Source organism: Mesoplodon mirus (assembly GCF_964341445.2).
Source record: "Mesoplodon mirus genome assembly, chromosome: 6".
In the NCBI taxonomy this organism is placed as follows: Eukaryota; Metazoa; Chordata; class Mammalia; order Artiodactyla; family Ziphiidae; genus Mesoplodon; species Mesoplodon mirus.
In genome coordinates, this window is record NC_138982.1 from 142,887,190 (window position 1) to 142,910,297 (window position 23,108).

Here is a 23,108-nt window from a genome sequence, read left to right on the forward strand (position 1 = left end):
GGCATACCAAAGGTACGTCTGCCATTGAAATCCTGCTCTTCCTCCAAGTGACTGGTGTTTCCTACTTAAAGCCTAATCCACAATTTTGAGCCCAACCTGTGACAAGTCCTGTCCTTTGATAGTGCTTTGCATTTCAATCATAGACCTTTTTATTTTTTCTATGTCAAAAATTGTACGTTGTCCAGCAAAATCTGTTCTCCCCTTTGTCCACAGAACTAGAGTTATAGGGCGGGGAGGCAATGGAGGCCATGCATGCCCAAGCTTCCTCTGCAGCTTGGTGTAGCTCCATGCATCTATCATGTGGCTTCTGCCTCAGTTAGTTGAGAAGAATCAGCTATCCTGGACCCCTTCTCCCTCTCCCTCCACTTGAACTGGAACGTGGACCAGTTTGCAGATGAGCACAAGGCTCTTGGAGCTGGTGGAACAACAAGATGGCAGGAACCCCCTCCCTTCCAAGAATGAGCACATGGAGGGAAGCTACTTTGTGTCTTAGGACTGTTCCAAGAGAGAGGAGCCAACTTCTCTCTTCTCTAACCCACTGTATTTGGGGATTCCTTTGTCACTGTTACTCAGCTTTCCCATTACCTAACCCTGCCTCTCATGTAGGAGAGCTGTTTGTGCACATACCAATCTCATTCCTTACACTGTAAGATCTTTGATGCCAAAGAAAGGAAAACCAAGATAGCATGAGTCATTGTTCTATATCAGGATTCATGTGGATGCCTTTATTCCCATTTTCTCCTTTCTTATTCAACATAAAACAGTAAGGTAGACATGCCTCCTTACTTCAGATAAGAAAATAAGCTCTTTGGTTATCTATTGCTGTGTAACAAATTATCCACAGACTTTGCAGAATGTTGGGTCAGGAAAGAAGAAGGCATGCAACATCAGTGGGATGCTGATGCTCCAGAATGTCTGGGTGGGGGACTGAGAGATCACGTGTGAGCCAACATCTGGTGGCAGGATTCTTCTGGAGGCAGCTTCACTCACATATCTGACTGTCAACTGGACTTCAGGTAGAGACGTTGGTCAGAATATCTACATGTGGCTCCTCCTCATGGCTTGGGCTTTCTCATAGCAGGGCAGCCTTAGGCTTCTTATATGTTGGCTCAGGTCTTCAAAGGTGAGTGTCTAAGAGAACCAAGTGTCAGCTGCCCTGCCTTTGCTGACCTAGTTTTGAAAGATGTGGTGTCATTTCCACATAGTAGCAAGATCACCTACATTCAAGGGAGGAAATACAGACACCACCAACTCTGGTAGGAAGAGTGTCAAAGTCACATTAAAGGAGAACATACAGAATCAGAAAATTTTGTGCTCGTTTTTTAAAATATAATCTGCCAAAGACCTAAATAGAAATTTCTCCAAAGAGGACATACAGATGGCCAACAGGCATATGAAAAGATGCTCAACATCACTAGTTATTAGAGAACTGCAAGTCACTTCACACAGGTCAGAATGGTCATCATCAAAAAGTCTACAAATAATAAATGCTGGAGAGGGTGTGCAGAAAAGGGAACCCGCCTACACTGTTGGTGGGAATGTAAATTGGTGCAGCCACTGTGGAGAACAGTATGGAGGTTCCTTAAAAAACTAAAAATAGGGTTGCCATATGCTCCAGCAATCCCACTCCTGGGCATATATCCGAAAAAGAGGAAAACTCCAATTTGAAAAGATACACGCAACCCATTGTTCATAGCAGCACTATTTACAATTGCCAAGAGGTGGAAGCAACCTAAGTGCCCATCAACAGATGAATGGATAAAGAAGATGTGGTGTATCTGTATATAATAGAATATTACTCACCCATAAAAAAGAATGAAATAATGCCATTTGCAGTGACATGGATGGACTCAGATTATCATACTGAGTGAAGTAAGTCAGACACAGACAAATATCATATGATATCACATATATGTGAAATCTAAAAAATAATGATACAGAAGAACTTATTTACAAAACAGAAATAGACTAGAGACATAGAAAGTAATCTTATGGTTACCAAAGGAGAAAGGGAGTGAGGGAGGGATAAAGTAGGAGTTTGGGGTTAACAGATACACACTGCTATATATAAAATAGATAACCAAAAAGGACCCACGGTATAGCAAAGGGAATGATATCCAATACCTTATAATAATCTGTAATGGAAAAAATCTGAAAAAAATGTATATTTGAATCACTTTGCCATACACTTGAAACTAACACATTGTAAATTAACTGTACTTCAGATAAAAATATATTTTTCATATATATTTATATACATATATGTAAAATCTGCCAAATAAGCTCACTGAGGAAGTATTACATTGAACGTTATGAAACTTCTACTTTGTCAGTCAAAATGGTTGAATATTAACAGTTTAATATGATTCAACATAATATTTATTTTATGCCTCTCCACCTCCTAGCATCTAGCCTGTACTTTGTATAAGATAGATTCTCAATTTTTGTTTTATAGAATAAGTAAATGGCAAAATATAAGGTATAAAGAAAGAAAACTTCCAAAGTCCTTTGACTTCCTGTTAGAGTATTCGTTTCCTGTGCCTGTTATAACAAATTACCAAAAAGTTGGTGGCTTTAAACGATAGAAACATGTTTTCTCATAGTTCTGGAGACCAGAAGTGTGGGCTCAGCCTCAGTGGACTGCAGTTAAGGTGTTGGCAGGGCAGGACTCCCTCTGGAGTATCTAGGGGAGAATCTGGTTCCTGCCTCTTCTGGCTTCTGGTGGCCGCCAGCATTCCTTGGTTTGTGGCCACATCACTCTAATTTTGGCCTCCATGGTCACATGGCCTCTCTTCTTCTCTCTGCGTCAAATCCCCCTCTGACGCTCTGTTATAAGGACACCTGGGATTGCATTTAGGGTCCACCCAGATAACCCAGGATCATCTCCCCATCTCAAGATCCTTAACTGAATCATATCTGTAAAGTCTGCCATATAAGGTAATAGTCAGAGGTCCCAGAGATTAGGAGGCAGACATCTTAAGGGACTATTATTCAGCCCACCAGAGTCAGAATAGAAATTTCCAAGGGCACAGGTGAGAACATCTTTGGTAGCAGTAGGCAGAGTGTGACGAGCTGGAATAGAATTCATGCCAAGTTGAGAGACGCTAAGACAGCCTGGAGACAGGGCTGCCTGCAAGGCCTTGGGAGTCCTGCTCATCTCGGCAGCATCTGTTGTTCTGGCTAATGTCTCACATACTCACGTCATGAACCCAAGAACCCTGAGGAGAATCCAGTGATGGCCCACTTTTCTTGACCATTTTGTGGATGCTTGTTTCACTACTCAATTTTCCCAACATTGGTATCCTATATAAAGCCCCGGATTGTAAGCAATAAACAAGAATTATCTATGATTCATCTTTATTATTTGAGGAACAATACGATGAGCTTTTTGTTATGGGACTATCCAGTGCCAAGGACATGTGACGAAATGGGAAAAAATGTCAGGTGATGTGGATTTGCATCTTCGCTTTGTTGGCAAACATTCCCTGCTCCCCATACATCTATAATAGCCACTACTTTTAGGCCCCCACCATGTGCCATGAAGACCTATATGAAGATGACTCAGATGATGCTTGTGAAATCTTGGTGCCTAACAGGGCATTTCGTGCCTAATAGTTTGTATGCTTTCCCCCAGCTTTCATCCTGGCAGGAGCATTGTAGCTCCAACAAGGTACCTCCAACATCTTCAGCTCAAGAAAATATGGTTTCCGTCTGGCTCTGAGATCCTCCTATCACTCATCCACCCACTCAGTGTCTCACAAAGGATGGAAACCTGGTCTGGCTACATAGGATGGAGCAGTCACTATAAGGAAGTAAAGCCCTGGTATTTTTCCCAGTGAAACTTTGTGAATTTTAAGACTCTTTGCTTTCTGGGTCACGATCATACTCATTAGAGTAACAGACGTCAGAACAAAGCATGAAGATACAAAGGACAGTGAGAAGGGTAAGTAAGAACCATTTGAGGTGAGAGAGGATCTGTTTTTACAGGGCTCATCAGGAAAGCCCCATGATGCTAGCCGAGGGACAGCCTCCATGGAGCGGGCTTCCTGAGCAGCAATAAGATGCTTCCTGTGTGCACGGGTGCAAGGGAGAGAGAAAAGAGGTAAAGTGGGAACATATGGTGGAAGATAAAACAACATCCTTTTAATCCCCAATCGCCCGGCTGCCCCTGCTGTAATTACATGCCATCAGATTGAAAGGTCACCAGATGTTCAAAGCCTAAGCCAGGAATTACCCACTTGGCCACTGTCTATGTGAATGAGCGCTCTGGCCAGAAGGACAGAGCTGCATTTAAACTGAACAAGATGGAAGCATTTTTAGATTTGTTCACTGGAAAAAAAGGAGGTAAACTGGAACATTAACCATTTTCTTCCCAACAGAAGACCGCCACATGTAGGCTGGTGAGCACAAATTAAGTCAGTAAAGGCACCAGTTGAAATCTACCCAGCAAACTCTCACTGCTATTTTGAGCTCAGAGAATTCCGGCTCCAACTTTTATCTTGGGGGACGAAGTCTATCTCAGAAGTTATTTTTTTCTTGATGCTCCAATAAATAAGTCACTTCTTCCATAGGATTTTTCAAAGCAAAAGCCAAATTTCCTCTCTTCTTCCTTTAAAGAAAAGAATAACATGAGATGCATTCAATAAAAAGACTTTCTTATTTGTGCTTCATTGATTTTCATGATTCTTTCCAGAAGATGACTTAATCTAGATTCTAGAGAGAGGGGATATCTACCCACAACTACGAGTGACAGCTGAGGTAGATAGATCTATCTATCTACCTGTATTCCTCCCGATTTTAAAGCTTCATGTAACCATGAAACTGCTTTTAGTTATGTATACATATATACATATATATATATATACACACACATATAAATATATAGTTAAAGATCTGATTCTGATTAATTTGGAGTGAAATCCCTTTAACTAAATTGTCTTTCCTGCTGATCCAGCCTGGAGCCTCAACACTGGCTGCTCCTGATTCAGGCTCTTCTTGTGTTTACCTCCCAAGGTAAACACCAGAGTACCAAGGACCCAGCAAAAACAATGATATCCGTCAGTGTGAGAACAGATTCCGTTTTTGTACTGACACTGTTATTAAAACTAGTTCCCATATATCCATTAGAACAGGCTACAAAATTTAGGGACTCAAAATTGTTTTGGGGTAAAACGCAGGCCTATGGAATTTTGAAGAGCACTCCATGTACAATGATCCTAATTACAGCCAGGCTTAAGAACTAAAGGTCTAATCTACTATTACTTTTTCTAAAAGTATTATGGACGTTAATTTGCAGTCTGAAAGACCCCATGTGACTAAGCTCATTTCCCATGATCTAGCAGCTGCAGGTCAGTAAGAGGGACAGGGTAGCATAATAGTTAAGAATGAGCCCAGCTCAGGAGTCAAACGCCTGGGCTATAAAATTCAAAAATAGATAAATAAATAGAAATAAATTAATTAATTAAAAATAGTAAAAAATAGTAAAAAAAATAAAGATAAAAATAAAAGTCTGGGCTTGAATCCAGCCAGCTCGTAACCAACCTACTTGCTTAACTTCCTTCTCTGTGCCTGGACTGCCCAGGTTACTAAGGACTGAAGAGCACACCTTACTTCCTATAACAGGAGGAGCTCAATAAATGGTAGCTATTGTCATTCGTGGCTTTGAAATGGTAACGACCTGATCTTAATTGCAAGGCCTAGACTGCCCACACAGGGCTTTGTTCCAGCCAAAGAGAAATGTTATAAAATCCTGGGGGAAGGAGGTGTTTAGGTTGGTGTTAGGTCTCCACCCGGTATCTAATTGGCTTCCTTCATCCTCTCAAGGCTCAGAACCTACCATCCCCCTACCCTTATCCTTATCCTTCCCCTCCTTTGTTTTAACTTGTCTAAGTACTTTTAACCCCCAACCTACCCTGGCCTTCACTCTAATGACCTAAGCCCCACTCAAGTGTTTAAGTTCCAGTCTCAGGTGCCACCTTGGTCTCCAATCTGGAAACCTGGCCCTGAATCTGATCTACCCCCACCAAGTCCTGAGTCAGTCCATGTAGCCTCCTGACTGTGTAAATCTCAAATGAAAAAGTGGGGAACCTTTGTACACTCACGTTCGTAGCAGCACCGTTCACAGCAGCCAAAAGGTGGAAATGATCCAAGTGTCCATTAACAGAGGGATGGGTGAACACGGTGTGGTGTATATATATATATATATATATATATATATATATATATATACACACACACACACACAGTGAAATATTATTCAGTTATTAAAAAGAAGGAAATTCTGACACATGCTATAACATGGGTGAACCTTAGGACATTATGCTAAATAAAATAAGCCAGTCACAAAAAGACAAATACTGTATGATTCCACTTATATGAGGCACTGGAATAGTCAAAATCACAGAGACAGAAAGTAGAATGGTGGTTGCCAGGGGCTGGGACTGAGGAATTATTGTTTGATGGGTACAGAGTTTCAGTTTTTCAAAATAATAAATGTTCTGGAGATGGATGGTGGTGATAGTTGTACAACAATGTGAATGGTCTTAATGCCTCTAAATGGTACACTTTAAAATGGTTAAAATGGTAATTTTATGTTATGTGTATTTCACTACAATTATACATTTAAAGAAAGCTGGGGAACCACTGGAGTTACTTCCTTTAAAGTTAGAGACAGGGCAGTGATAAATCACCATCAACCACTATTATTTAGACTTGATCTAGAAATGTTCATCAATGCAATCAGAGAAATAAAAAAACAATTTGCAAAGGAGGGGCATAATTATAATTATTGTTAGATATAATTCTGCACCTAGAAAAATCAAAAGAATAAGCTAAAAAATTCTGGAAATATTAAAGAGAAATTAAAAGTCCACAATGTTTATTTGCACATTAATGGCTTTGAATAGCTTTGCATCCCTTACTGTGCATTAAACCAAAGCAGGTCAAGCACCTCTGACTTATAGTGGCTCATCTTTTGGACCATGACTCAGCCAACCAACAAACCAAATTGTTTGGTTTGAAAGGTAGAGGCCCTCCTAACTCTCTGAACTGCAGCATTAAATGCAGAAGCTCTGCTTGGAGAGCCCATATTGGTAAATTCAACCTGATTCAACTTTATGTCCCTTCCACCAGGAGACACAACCGTGAGTCCATTGAACTGGAAGTTAAGATTGTTGCCCGGCGGTCACTTTGGGCTCTTCATGCCTCTGAATCAAGAGGCAAAGAAGGCAGTTACTGTGCTAGGCAGGGTGACTGATCCTGACTACCTGAGGGAAACCGGATTTCTGCTCCACGATGAAGGGAAGGAAGAGTACGTGTCAAATACAGAAGACCCCTTGGGGCATCTCTTAGTATTACCAAGCCCTGTGATGAAGGTCAATGGAAAACAACAACAGCCCCATCCAGGAAGGACCACTAATGGCCCAGACCCTTCAGGAATGAAGGTGTGTGTTAACCCTCCACCCTGGGTAAAGAACAGCAATCAGCCGAACCACTTGCTGAAGGCAAAGGGACTATGCAATGGGTAGTAGATGAATGTAGTTATAAATACCAGCTATAACCATGTGACCAGCTACAGAAATGAAAACTATAATTGTCATGAGCATCTCCTGCTTATTTTGCTACGAATAGGTATATGTGTGTATTTATATTCATACTTGGAGATTAAATATGATTTAATTTTGAGATGTATATGAGTCCCAAGTTGACAAGGAGTGGACTTCTGACAGTTAATTTTATATGTCAATTTGACTGGGCCACAGGGTACCTAGGTGTTTGCACAAACATTATTCTGGGTGTGTCTGTGAGGGTGTTTCTGGATGAGATGAACATTTGAACAGATAGACTGAGTAAAGCAGATTGCCCTCCCCACTGTGGGCGGGCCTCGTCCAGTCCACTGAGGGCTTGAATAGAACAAAGGCTGGCTCTCCTCTGAGTAAGAGAATTCTCCTGTCTGACTGCTAATGTGGGTGGGCCTCATCCAGGCATATGAGGCTCTCAGTAGAACGAAAAGGCTGGGTAAGAGCAAACTCCTCCTGTCTGACTACCCTCAAGTTGGGACATCGGGTTTCTCCTACCTTCAGACTCAGACTGAATCATCAGCTCTTTCTGAGTCTCAAGCTTGCCTGCCCTCAGACTGAAACTACACCATCGAATCTCCTGTGTCCCCAGCTTGCGATCTGCAAATCTTGAGACTTTTCAGCCTCCATAATTATGTGAACCAATCCCAATCCATCAATCAATCAAATCTGTCTTGTTCTCTGGGGAATCCTAACTCACACGGTTACCTTTGAGCAAAGTAGAGTGAGGGAGAGACTCTTGTTATTTAGTTTGCATATCTAGGAGCTAGAATCAGGATGCAACACTGCCAGAACACTCCTTCCCTGCCTATCTGCTGGGCTCCCCTGGGCTCTGTCTGCAGGTGAACTTTCTTCCCGTGGCAGGAAGGTTGTTGCTATAATCCCAGACCAATATTCTTCCAGCTCATGAACCAAGAGGAGGAAAAAGCTATTCAATCCAACTTTACCTTCAACTGTTAGTCTAGAAATTCCAAGGAAGTGTTCCAATTGTCTCAGCTTCGGTAAAGAGCCTACCCCACTTCAGTAATCCCCGCATCCAAGAAATGGCAGCAGATGATCGACTCAACATGGGCAATATGCCCCCTTGTGGCCAAAGTGTGCAGTGCACCATGACTGACAGCCCAGCAGGTGCATATAACATATATAATATAATATATAAGATAAGATAAGATAACGTAATATAAGGTAATGTAATATAATATAATGCAATGCAATATAATTAATTTAATGTAATGTAATATAATTTAATACAATGCAATATAATTAATATAACATAACATAACAATCATTAGGGAACATGTTTCTTCAAAGCAGGAATGCTAGGCAGACAGTAATAGACATGGGTGGACTCAGCCCCCTCACTGAATTCCCACCTCCTCCACCCACCTCTCCCAGCTCTCCACATTCTGCTGCCTCAGGTAGGAAATCAACTCTAGTTTCAGATGTTAGTCCAGTGCCCTAACCAGGTAAGCACAGTGGATCCCCAATGTCCTCAGGGAATGGAGGTGAAATTCTAACAAGAATAACACAGAATTCAAGCCATCCTCTTGGGAGCTTCCAGTTGATGGGAGAAAGACCCTTGGGTTACTCCAAAATCCAAATATGAATAAAGCTCAGACCATAAAACCCAGAATTGAGTGTTCTCATCCACTTTAAGGAGAAACACCATCATTTTTGACCTGGAGGGTCCCTCAATGTTTTCATGTAGGAATCATTTTTATGACATGATTCATAGCAAGTAGCCCCAGGTGTGCGTCTACACCATCTTGCCCCATCTGCAGGTCTGTGTTGAGCTCCTCTCCCTATAGTGTTTCTTTCCCTGGGTAGACACTGTGGAAGCTTTTCCAAACGAGTTTCCTCTGAGGTCTCCTGTCCTCTGTGCACACCTACACTCCAGTGTCAGGACAAACAGATAAGGATACTTATATTTAATGAGTACTATTTATGAGGCATGTGAGAGAAAGAGTCTATGTATTGCGATAGTCAATATGTTATCACATAATATATATGTACTCACCTGAACGTAGCCTTCGGACTGTACCCCCAAGTCCAGCTGCCATGAACACAGGGCAGTTCGGCTCTAGCGGCCACTCTCCAAGTCAGTCCAGACATTTGTATCAGTCAGGGCTCTGGGGCTATTCATTCATCCATCCATCCTTGAAACAAACATCAATTTCCTTCTCTGTGTGAATCACCATGCCGGAAGCTAAAAGCATAGAAATGCCTACAAAAGCCTCCATCCTAGAGTAGAGGAAGTCAAGCAACAGACACAGCATGAGAAGCGCTTGGATGGGGGGTACGGACAGGGTGCTATGGGAGCACCTACAAGTGTGACCCAACCCACAGGGAGCTGGGCGAAGGGGGCAGGGACCAAGAAGGACATCTCCCAGAACATCTACATGAGCTGAAGTTTATGGTCAAGTGTCTGAGGTGGGAAGGTATTTCTCGGAGGAAGGCTGTACAACCCGTGGAAGGTGGGAAGAAATGATGGCCCACATCTTGTTTGAGGAGCAGCAGGCAGACCACGGAGGCTGGAGCCACCAGCAGGACACGGCCGGGGCCTCCAGGAGCTGTTAGTGAGCCCCTGGCTTTATAGGACTGTTCCCTGTCATCATCTTGAGGGTAGCCTCTGCCACCAGCCTCAGCCTCCACTATGGAGGCCGGGACTTCTGTCCCTCTGCACCCAGCTCTGGAGGCACACGCAGCATCTGGGCCCCTCGGCAGGCCCCCACTATGATAGATGAGGACCATGTGTAACTCTGTGGGGACCACAAAAAGAAGTTTGTGATGTAGAAAGGTGTTGAGACTTCTCTTTAGATTGACTGAGTGTCAGATGATTCCCCTGGTGTCTTTCTTTATTGATGTTCAATTGTTTTGCTTTCATATGTAACTTCCAGATTTTCCGTATAACAACAAAAATCATGATTTTGAAAAAATCAACTGTACGCCTTTTTACAAAGTAATACTCATGGCATCAGCTAGACCAGTCACCAGATCACTAACTAAATCACTTTCACTTCATTAAGGTGCTGAGTTCCTTAAGACCAGAGCCAGTGAGCGCTATCAACCGGCCAACATTTTGCTACAGACAAATAACATACATCTAGCATAAGCTCCCTGGAACAATCACAAAATCTAATCTTGCAGCTCTTTGAAAATAAGCCAGGTAAAGGTATGGGAGGTCATTTACATAAGGGCCTGTCTGAAGCCAAAACATGAGGATGAGAAAATTCCCTTCCATGCCTGGCTTTGCAGATGCAAACCAGCAAAGACCGAAACCAGCCTAGTTTGGTTTTGTTTTTTCCCATGTGTGCACTGGAGCTATTGCAAATCCTCACCATCTCTCCACGTCTCTCTGCTGAAGAACCATACTGCTTCTGGCACACAAGGAGGGGACCCTGTCAAGGCAGCACTCTTTTTTAACTTTTTATTTTATATTGGAGTCTAGTTGATTAACAATGTTGTGCTAGTTTCAGGTGTACAGCAAAGTGATTCCGTTACACATATACATGTATCTCTTCTTTTTCAAATTCCTTTCCCATTGAGGTGGTTACATAATATTGAGCAGAGTTCCCTGTGCTATGCAATAGGTCCTTGTTGGTTACCCATTTTAAATATAGTAGTGTGTACATGTCAGTCCCAAACTCCTTAACTATCCCTCCCCCAACTCTTCCTCCCTGGTAACCATAAGTTTGTTCTCTAAGTCTGTGAGTCTGTTTCTGTTCTGTAAATAAGTGAATTTGTATCATTTTTTTAGCTTCCTCATAGAAGCAATATCATACAATAGTTGTCTTTCTCTGTCTGACTTACTTCACTCAGTATGACAATCTCTAGGTCTAACCATGTTGCTGCAAATGGCATTATTCCATTCTTTTTAATGGCTGAGTAATATTCCATTGTGTATATGTCCCTAAATGTCCATCGACAGAGGAATGGATAAAGAAGGCAGTGCTTTAATGAGCTGGAGGGAGTGTTATCCCTTCCCCACAGGGCTGCAAGCATCGCCCGCATCAAATGCCCCAGTCTCATCAACCTAGAAGACCGGCACCATGAATCAAACCCAGCCTCCTGCAAGGGACGGAGGACATCATTAACAGAGAGCTCCTGCTTTCAAATCATAGAATTAAGTCAAATTCCTGACTCCAGCCCACTTCCGGCTCTGCCCCTTACCCCTGGAGGGGAGGGGTCCACCAGAACGCAGCCTATCCCACGGTACAGGTCTCTTCTTGACCACAGTAGGACTCTTACGTAGAAATTAGCCTTTCCCTTTTTATAGAACGTTACAAGTGATAATGCCAAAAAAAAAAAAAAAAAGGTCGAAGGTCAAAAGTGATCATTCGTATAAGACAAGGACTGGAAAAAATTTATCTGGGAGTTTAAGAAGGGAAAGATTGCATCCTGTGTGGGGCAGCGACTCTCAACGGTGGGGAGAAACCCCATCCTGAGGACACGTCAGAATCGTCTGGAAAGAACTGTAACAAAGACTGGATAAACCATTCACCAGGCTATGCCTCTTTCCTTCTAAATACGTAGCTGGTCCAGGTTTCCCAACTTCTCCTTCTACTGGTGTGTGCACACAGCTCAGGTGTGTTAGAGGCCAAATAGATCTGAGACCCACTGAAATGGGGTGTTAAGGAAGATGTCACGGAGGAAGCTAAGTTCTGAGAGATGGGGAGACCTCAGGTATGGAAAACAAGAGTTGTGAAAGCGCTTGGCAGAGGGAGAAGTGTGGAGAGAGACATGAAAACGAAGAGAACTGGAGAAAAGTAAACAGTGCATTTGGTTTGGAGCAGTGGTTCTCAAACTTGGCTCTTATGGAAGCCTGCAGATCTCTGAGCAGGACTGAATGGAAACCTTTAAATTCAAATATGATAACATTTCTCCTAATTCAAAGAAAACTAAACTAGTTCATAATTTTTAAAGAATTTTTAAAGACTTTTCTCCCATTCATTTTTTCTTTCTTTCCTTTTTTCTCTCACCCACTAACATTTTTTTTTTTTTTTTTGCGGTACGCAGACCTCTCACTGTTGTGGCCTCTCCCGTTGTGGACCACAGGCTCCGGATGCGCAGGCTCAGTGGCCATGGCTCACGGGCCCAGCCGCTTCATGGCATGTGGGATCTTCCCGAACCTGGGCACAAACCCGTGTCCCCTGCATCGTCAGGCGGACCCTCAACCACTGCTCCACCAGGGAAGCCCACACACTAACGATTAAGCAGACATTATGCTTAGACCTGAGTTCTATTGATACTCAACAACACATACATGTTATTCTTGCCTTTATGGTATTTAGAAGCTAATGGGAAAGACAGACGTTGAGTAACTTCTCATAATCATGGGCAGGATTAAGCAGGAGAAGTTCGACAGAGGGGCATCTCGATGGTGTCTTAATTCCCCAGGGTGTCTTAACAGCACCGCCAAACTGGGTGGCTTAACCAAAAGAATTTATTCTCTCTCAGTCTGGAGGCTAGAGGTCCAAGATCAAGGTGTCAGTAGGGTTAGTTCCTCCTGAGGGCTGTGAGGCCGTCTGTTCCCAGCCACTCCCCTAGTTTCTGGGGTTGCTGGCAATTGTGGAGGCTCCTTGGTCGTAGAAGCATCACCTGATCTCTGCTTCCATCTTCACATGACATCTCCCTGTGTGCGTGTATCCCTGTCCAAATTTCCCCTTTTTATAAGGACACCAGGCATATTGGATTAGGAACCTGACCTACTCCAGTATAACCTCATTGGAGCTAATTACACCTGCCATGACCTTATTTCCAAATAAGGACACACTCTGAACTAGTAGGGGGTGAAGACATCAACCCATGACTTTTGGGGGAACACAATTCAAACTGTAACACATGGAGAAGCCAATAGTCTGAGGATGTCTGGGAAGACATCCCAATGAAGTAGGGGAAAAGAGGCAAAAGCATTCCAAGCAAAGAAAACAGCATGAGCAAAGTTCCTGGGAGAGGAGAGAGCATGGCATGTCCAACACCAGTGTGGTTCAACTAAAGAGGCCATGTTGATGGGGAAAGTATTTGCTACAGAAGAACTTTGAAATTATAGTCCTGGCAACAATTTCCCAGGGTCAGAATGAGGGAGGGTCCACTGTGTCCATGAGCGTTGGACAGACAGACCCATTAGACCTTGGCAAATTTCCCCTGGACACAACCTATAAATGATCACAGGTGTGGTTACAAGAGGATTTGAAAGTGGAGGCACCATTAAAAACTTAGAGAAAAGACGAGAGTGAACCCACCATTCACCATCAGAGATGCTGGAAGAAAAGGCTCAGAAGAGATGAAGAGGTTGGTACGATGCAGCCCCAAGCTATCCTCACTTGAGTGAAAGAGGCACAGAACAGTCCGAACAACCAGTGTGATTCCTGCCGAGCAGCGCCTCAGATTAACAGAGATCGTAAAAGCCACAGCTGAAAGATGAAGGGAACATCCCAAACCAGAGTAACATGCCAGGAAAATTCCCCAATGTGACAGACTCAGGGAAAAGTTATATCTAAAAGAAAAAAGTGCAGGATGAGCACTTGTGCAAAGCTCTGAGGATGACTTTTTTTTTCTTTTACATAGCCACAGTGGTCAAGAAGAAAATCCAGGGAGCTCCCTGGTGGCCCAGTGGTTAGGATTCCAGGCTTTCACTGCCGGGGGCCAGGTTCAATCCCAGGCGGGGGTGGGCGGGCACTGAGATCCCGCAAGCCACATGGCACTGCCAAAAACAAGAGGAAAAAAGGAAAAGAAAATCCAGGAAACACAGGTGAGCTTTGTGCTGACATGTAGAGAAAGCCAATAAATGCGTGAGAAGCCAGAATAGAGGATGATACATGGATAAGAAAGGACAGAGCAAAAACTAGAGAATGAGTCAATATCAGCTTTCCTTCTGGGTTGGGTTTCAAGGAGAATTGGTATTTGCAAACCGATAAGGGCACAAATGGTCACCCCTGGCTTGAATCTCAGCTCTGCTACTTAATATGACCTAAGACAAGCCACCAACTGTATTTGAATCTCAGTTTCCTCATCTCTACACGGAGGGCAATAGTAGAGTCTATGCCATAGAATTTGTGAAGATTTTATGAGGAAATGTGCCCTAGCCATGTCTGCCCATACAAGGAGCCCACTAAAGACAGCGCTGGTTGTTGCCAAACCAGAATGACAGGATAAACAGTCCAAGGGGTGAAAGCCCAGAGTAGGGACAGGTTCAGGAGAATCTGAGCTTCCGAAACATGTCCACGCCTCTGGGCTGATCAAGTTTCTGCCCAGGATCCTGAAATTGAGGTGAAGTCAAAAGGCAGCTGTATTAGCGTGGGCTGCCATAACAAAATACCACAGACTGGGGGGCTTAAACATCAGATGTTTATTCTGTTGCAGTTCTGGAGGCTGGAAGTCCAAGATCAAGGTGTCAGCAGGGTTGGTTTCTCCTGGCACCTATCTCCTTAGCATTCGATGCCATTGTCTCAGTGTCTTCCCATGGTCATCCCTCTGTGTGTATCTGTGTCTTGATCTCCTCTTCTTAGAAGGACACCTGTCAGATTAGACTAGGGCCCACTCCAGTGACCTCATCTACCTCTTTAAAAAGGCTATCTCCAAATACAGTCACATTCTGAGGTCCTGGGTGTTAGGACTTCAACATAGGAATGTGGTGGCCACAGTTCAGCCCACAGCAGTCTCCCTTGGTTACCTGAGAGATCCCAGTGAGTGGACATGCGGACAGGAGACTGACCATGGCTGCCGTCCCAGTTTTAACAGGGACAGATTTTGGAAACTACACATCAATGACTCTGATCCTCAGAAAAATCATGACATGCGTTATTGGACATTGACCTTGAGAGCACTTAGAAAAAAAAGTTCTGCTCACCTGGAGTCAACATGCATTCACAGGAATTATGCCAAATCTCAAATCTCCCTTGTTACCTTCTTTTCAAAGGAAATTCTCAAGTTAATAGAAGTTTGTTGAGCACCCACTCGAGGCCAAGCATTGTGCTGACCGAAGCACAGTCCAAGCTTCATGGAGTTCACATTTCCCTAAGGAAATCAGGCAGTTAAGCAAATAATTTAACTTCCAAAGTGAGAATGACAACAAAAGAAGGAAATGCATGTCACCGAGATTATGCAGAGTAGAATAATTAATTTTTATTTGAGGGACTAGGAGGGGGGTGACTGGTCAAGGGAAGCTTCCTAAAGATCTGAGCTGAAATCTAAAGAAATAACTATTTTCCAACAGAGAAAAGGGCTCGGAGCTCCCCAGGCAGAGGGGCTTGAGGGGTTGTTCAGGAAGAGACCCAGCAGGCAAGGGGAGGAAACACTGACAGACATCCAGATATGAAAAGACACGTGTTCAGAAAAGCATAACCTGCTTGTTTTTCTTCCTCAGATAGATAGCATAGGTGGGGGACATCGAAGGACTCCAGGGCAAAGAGGAAGTCAGAGGTCAGAGAGAAAGGGCCCTTGCTTTGCCAACGAGCTGGAACTTTCTCTACTATTGATGGGAAATCAAAAGGCTGTTTAGAAATAGAGAGGAGACAGCAAAATTAATACTTGTGACAGAAGCACAATTTAACTCTTGCAGGAAGTGGTGAACTCACGCAGGAGGGGAGAACCAGGACTCAGCAGAGACGCTGGCACCTGGGGACTCAGCACCCCACACACTCGGTCTGAGCCTTCTGGCTTCTGTTCTCTCTCTGTGTCAGTTTCACCCACTTTATTACCCTCCTGCCTTTGCCCGGGGCTGGAAGAATGTCTCTCCATATTCCCTGGGCTGTGTCTCACAAGCCCTGCCATCCAACAAAAATATACTCACCATCCATCCAGACACAAAAGGTATCAAGGAAATGTCACCATCCCTACATCCATGTGGCCAGAGTCAGGGCTGACTGACCACCCCACTGACCCAAGAACCGGAGTGGACAGGAATGAGCGGCTGCAGGTGTGGGCTGGAGGACTGTTGGGTGGCCGATGGCTCATACTAGCTGAGCATTTATGAGTCTACAGCAGTAGTCCAGGCAAGAAATGATGAAGACAGACTTACAAACTATTATGTATAAAATGAGCTACAAGGATATATTGTACACCACAGAGAATACAGCCAATATTTTATAATAACTATACATGAAATATAACCTTTAAAAATTGTCAACCACTATATTGTATACCTGTAACTTACATGATATTGTACATCAACTATACTTCAATAAAAAGTGAGAGGCAAATGATGAAGATGTGAACTAAAGCAGTGGTGATGAGAAAGAAGTTTGGGATTGAGGGAGATTTAAGAACCAGAGATCACTTGGGGGCTGGTTGAGCAAACTGCATAAAAGGGAAAAGGCAAAAAAAAAAAAAAAGGGCTTCCCTGGTGGCGCAGTGGTTGGGAGTCTGCCTGCCAACACAGGGGACATGGGTTCGAGCCCTGGTCTGGGAAGATCCCGCATGCCACGGAGCAACTAGGCCCCTGAGCCACAACTACTGAGCCTGCGCGTCTGGAGCCTGTGCTCCGCAACAGGAGAGGCCGCGATAGTGAGAGGCCCGCGCAGCGCAATGAGGAGTGGCCCCCGCTCACTGCAACTGGAGAAAGCCCTCGCACAGAAACGAAGACCCAGCACAGCCAAAAATAAAAAATAAATAAAAATAAACAAAATTTTAAAAAAAGGCGATTGAGATCATGTTCTAAGTTGGACTGTTCTGTGAATGGAGAACTCACTTATGAGGGAATCAGGGGATAAAGGTGAAAGCAGGTTTCAGGGGAAGGCAGAGTGTGCATGTCGAGGCAGCTTGAATTGGAAGGGCATAGTCTAGTCTCCAGGTGGAGATTCAGCAGGTTTTGCAGGTTATAAGCCTGGACCAAATCTAGACGTCTGAGAGCTATTAGTCTGGTAGAGGCAGTTACAAGTACAGAAGGAGAAGAGGTCGGTGAAGGTGGGGTGGGGGAAGCAGAGTGAGGAGCATGGTGAGGACCCCTATTTCCATTCACGTGATCAATACAAGAGTTTTAATTAAGCATGCATTTGACAACAGTACTGGGAATCAACTAGATTTACATCTAGGAAGGCATGAGAAGAAAGATTGCAAAATGCATTCTTCATGAAATGATAGAACACCAACAAGGCAGCTCTCCACCCCAAATTCAGGAGTGTCTCTATGAGGGACCTGAAGCTCAGAGTCCACAGTCCTGACTTCCAGACCCTAACTTAATAGTTATTATCAAAATCACACTATCTTCCTTCTTTGAGAGTCATAATTCAAGGGTTCTTGCTTATTTTCCAAGAGACATTTAGTGCTCTTGGACCAGAGTACCTGTTCTGGACAGAGGAAAAGCCTAGGCAAGAGTCTAAATAGTCTAAGGGTTTGAGATCAACACTCCAGCCACTTCCTTTTAAATAATGATTGTTGTTTTCTAAGGTTGGAACCGAGGTCTGGATACAGAAGGTTGTTTATTTGAAAATTTCATTGGCTTTGCATATCCCATTCCTGTCTAATGCTGCACTTGACAGAGACTTCTCACTTTATGCAGAATGAAATCTGAACCCTTTTACTTGATCTTTACCATGATCCCTAATCTAGCACCACACAGCCTCATTTCTGACCAGTTCTGTTAGAGCCTGCCCTATTCGTAGGTAACAATGAAGAGTACATTCACCCTGTCCCAATGTCCCTAAAAGTCTCAACTCATAACAGAATCAGCTCAGATTCCAAAATCTCATATAAATCTCATCAGACCAAAAATCCCAAATTTCATCATCTAAGAATAAGATATGGGTGCGATTTGGGGCATAATCCATCCAGAGACCAAATTCCTTCCCATCTGTAGATCCATGAAACTAGAAAACAAGTTATCTGTTCCCAATATACAATGATGAGACAAACATAAGATACCAGTTATAGACATTCCGTTAAAAGGGGTGAAAATGGAAAGAACAAATGTAGTCACAGGAGTCAGAAAACTTCACTAGGTATTAACACGTGGGAACCATCCCTTGTGGCTCTTGACCCCACCCTCTGAGCTTGTGGCTCCACCATCTGAGCCATCCTTCCTTTTTCATGAAAAGCAGCATGAGTAGTTTTATAACCCTGTTTCTTGCCTGTAGGCTTTTGCAAGATCAATAGTATTTTTTGTTGTTGTTGGGTTTTTTTAACTTTCATACTGTCTCTCCAAACTGGCATTTTAGTCCAAGCTGGCAGTGTTTTTCCTCATATAAAATTCTCAAGAACGTTGTGGATCTCCCTTATATATCATGGGGATTTATTCCATCAGACAAAAGGCTCCACCACAAGTCTTTCCTAGATAATCCTATCTCTATTTTCGGCTTCTGCTGAGATGGCTGTGGGACAATGCTCCCGGCTTCCTAGATGTGCTCTGATTAGATCTAGGGGATCTGTGAGTCACACTCATAACCTCTTCAAAGAAACTTTTGTGTGACTGAATACTCCAGTTTTTTGATATTAGGAAAAGGTTGTATAACCACACCTTCAAATTTTTCTAAAGAATGCTCTTCTGACAGCCAATTTTAGCATCTTTTGCATTGTGGATAGGGTGAGAATTTTTAAAGTCAACAAGTCCCAATTCCTTTTCACTTAACGTTTCTTCACTCAATCTATATCATTCATCTTGAATTTTACTTTAAGCAGCAATAAGACATTAGGCTTCCCCATCAACACTTTGCTTGTAAATCTCCTCAGCTAAATCCCCAAGTTCATTCTTTGCAAGTTCTGCATTTCACACAATTTTAGGACACAATTTCACCAAGCTTTTTGCCAGTATATACAACAAGGATCTCCTTTCCTCCGGTTTCCAATAACATACTCTTCATCTCTTTCTGAGCCCTTACCTGCAGCACCTTTAACAGCCATATTTCTACCATCAGTCTGTACGTGGTGATTCACAGGTTTTTCTCCACCATATTTCTCACTCTTTGCTGAGTCCTCACTGGCAGTCCTTAACGTCTATATTTCTATGTGCATCATGCCCCTCACAATCCTTCTAGTCTTTGTCCACTGCCCAATTCCAAGGCCATTTATAGTTTTTTTAAAAATACATGTTTTTTTCTACATTAGCATCACATTTCTGGTATCAACATCTGTATGAGTTTTCTAATACTGCTGCAACAAATTACTACAAATTTAGTGATTTAAAACAACACAAATGTCTTATCTTACAGTTCTAGAGGCCAGAGGTCCCAAATGAGTTTCACTGGACTAAAATCAAGGTGTCAGCAGAGCTGGATTCCTTCTAGAAGGTCTAAGAGGAATCTGTTTTGTTTTCTTTTTCCAGCTTTTCTTTTCTGGCGGTGTGTCCATTGTCACATCTTCTTCTCTGTTGCTGATTCTGACTCTCTGGTCCAGTTTTTTGTTTTTGTTTTTTTTTGCGGTACGCAGGCCTCTCACTGCTGTGGCCTCTCCCATTGCAGAGCACAGCGCAGGCTCAACAGCCATGGCTCACAGGCCCAGCCTCTCCACGGCATGTGGGATCCTCCTGGACGGGGGCACGAATCCATGTCCCCTGCATCGGCAGGAGGATTCTCAACCACTGCACCACCAGGGAAGCCCTCTGGTCCAGTTTTAAATATCCTTGTGATTATATTGGGTCCACTTGGGTCATCTGGGATAAACTTCCTATTCAAAGGTCATCCGATTAGCAACCTTAATTCCACGTGCAACCTCAATTCAGCTTTGCCATGTAAAGTAATATATTCTCAGAGTCCAGGGTTAGAACACGGCCCTCTTTGGAGTACCATTATTCTGCCAACCACAACCTCAAAGACGGTTTGAAGCCGCTGCCTTAAGTTTTGGATAACAGGTTGGACAAAAAGGAGCATCACACCTTAAAAAAAAAAAAACAACAACAGTTTCCACCTTGAATTCTTGGTATTTTAAAATGAAATTGAGGTAACTCATATGTTTATAACAAACAATTATTTGGTTAGAGTTCCCTCTTCTAGCCCTTGGGAATCAAAGAATTTAGAAGAATGAGAACAATTTGGTGTACCGGGGAAGAGCGTCTTTGGGCCTACATACATTGATATTTCTGTTTAAATACTGCATGACTGTTTTGTAGTTATGGAATTCTAGCAATACACTGAATTTCTCTTTGATAATGACCTAGCCATGGCTTCACGCTATGATGGTACTGCAGGTGAACCTGGGGCACATTGTAGACCCCAGTGATTTTAGAGGAAAATAAACTTCAAGAAATTTAGGCAGAGTTAAAGTTAGAATTTCAAGTACAAATATTCAACTTTGAAAACATCAATACATTCATGAACATCACCAAAGTTTTTCTACTTTTCAAATAAGATTTAATTTCTCTTATTTAACCACAGGAAATAAAGCACAACCTTCACAGTTACAGAGCCTACGCTCCAGCAATAACAAAATCCGTAACAACAAAACAGTTCACATTTGTTGAGCGTGTAGCAGGCTCTGGGCTAAGTTATTTGCATGCCTACTTTGATTTAGAGGAGACCAAGATGTCTCTGAATGACAATATCAAGTAAGAAATAAAAGATTCCATAAGAGAAAGAAACTAACATGCTGGCTGCTCTGTGCCTTACATGATATCTTCTTTCATTCTTTCAACAGCACTATGAAATAACATCTTGGGTTTTTTTGGTAAATAAATGGATTCAGTGAAGGAAAATAACTTTCCTAAATTTCCACAGATAATGGTGGCAAAGCTGGGTTACAAAGTTAATATGGTACCAATGAACCTATTTACAAAGCAGAAGTAGTCACAGATGTAGAAATCAAACTTATGGTTACCAAGGGGGAAAGGGTGGAGAGGGATACATTGGGAGATTTGGATTGACATATACACACTACTATGTATAAAATAGATAACTAATAAGAACCTGCTGTATAGCACATGGAACTCTACTCAATACTCTGTAATGACCTATATGGGAAAAGAATCTAAAAAAGAGTGGATATATGTATATGTACAACTGATTCACTTTGTTGTACAGCAGAAACTAACACAACATTGTAAATCAACTATACTCCAATAAAAAGTAATTTAAAAAAACCCTAAGTATGACCAAGTTCCAAGTGCATTGTCTTTTCTCTATACCCTGACATCTTCTATGAAGTGCAAGATGAGTTCTGTGCAGGACCCAAGGAGGGAGATGTCTCTATGTGGGTTAGCTGGAGAGTGATCTACAGGAGGAAGGGATGGACTGACAGAAGAGTGAAGACCACGGCACAGATGAATAGAGATTGAGATGGGTTGGAGAGAACAAGGAGACTGAAGCTGGAACACAGACACTGGAAGAAAGTAATGGAGGGACAGCTTGGACTCAGCAATGGGGTTCCAATCCAGAAGACCTGAATGGAAGGCTGTGGAGTGTGGCCATGTTTGGTAGGCAATGGGAACCCACTAAAAATGCATGAGCAAGGAACCCATGAAATCAGAGCCATACTTCATAAAGATTAGCCTAGCCACAGTGTGTAGGGTGGAGGAGAGGAAGAAACCAGAGAGCTGAGACAAATGAGAAGGTGTTTGCCCGGGTCCACATGCAAGGTACTGAGGATCTGAATTACAGGGATGGTGATGGGAATAGAAAAGAGAGGGCAGATGCCATGGCTGATGTGAGAGGCTGCAGAATGAGGCTAGAGAGCATGTGACCGTTGATGGAATGTGGAACACGCAAGGAGGAAGAAGCTAAGTACTTCTGACTCAGAGGTTTCCAGCCCCGGAGAGCAGGAGGTAGCTGGTCCCAGACTGCAGGAATGGAGATGCCAGAAGGGAAATTGGAAATGAGGGGGGGGCCCTTGGGGCAAATCAGAACGAGAGATACCACTTTAGGAGTCCTCCAACAAAATGCAAAAGTTAAGAGTAGAGAGGAGAAGGTGGCAGGGGAAGGGAAGAGGACCTGGGCAAACCTTTGACAGAGCTTGCTTTTAGAGGGCTGGAGAGCCAGTCAAGGGCACAGGAGAAGCAGCTGCAGGGACAGGAAAGGGTGGCCTGGACGCAAGAGATCTTCCAGAGAACCCAAGTGCCCGCCGCTACAGGGAGGTCAAGGAAGAAGCATCTGCCCAGGGGGTTAATGTTGATCCCGTGTGAAGAGGGTGCTGAGTGTGCTCCCACAAGCCTAGCCAAGGACTCCTTGCATTGACCCTATGAGGTACAGCTCCTTACATGTGGAAAGCCAGGTCAGGACCCTCAGCAGGTCACACAGCTAATGCACAATGGTTGTGCACATGAGCCCAAGCTGGTCTGACTCTCAAGATTTCTGTGATGCCGTGCTGCCTCTCCAAGTCTATGCTGGACTTATTCCTGCCCTTCAGAAAGCTGCAGAGCCTTGGAGTCCTTGTAGGGCATCATTCGCTGCTGTGTTACAGGTGCAGCACATAGCAATTGACAGAGTCCAGTCCAGTATACACGGTGCCTGCAAGGTGGGTTTGTGTTGCAGGAATGTTTAGTTCCCGTCTCTTCAGTCTTCCTGCTACAGCAAGGCAGGGAACACAGTGAGAAAGGTGGCCGTTTCCCAGTAATACATGCCTGGGGAAAGTGGGTGCCGGCCCCTCACCTGGCTGCAATCTGTGCCCTCT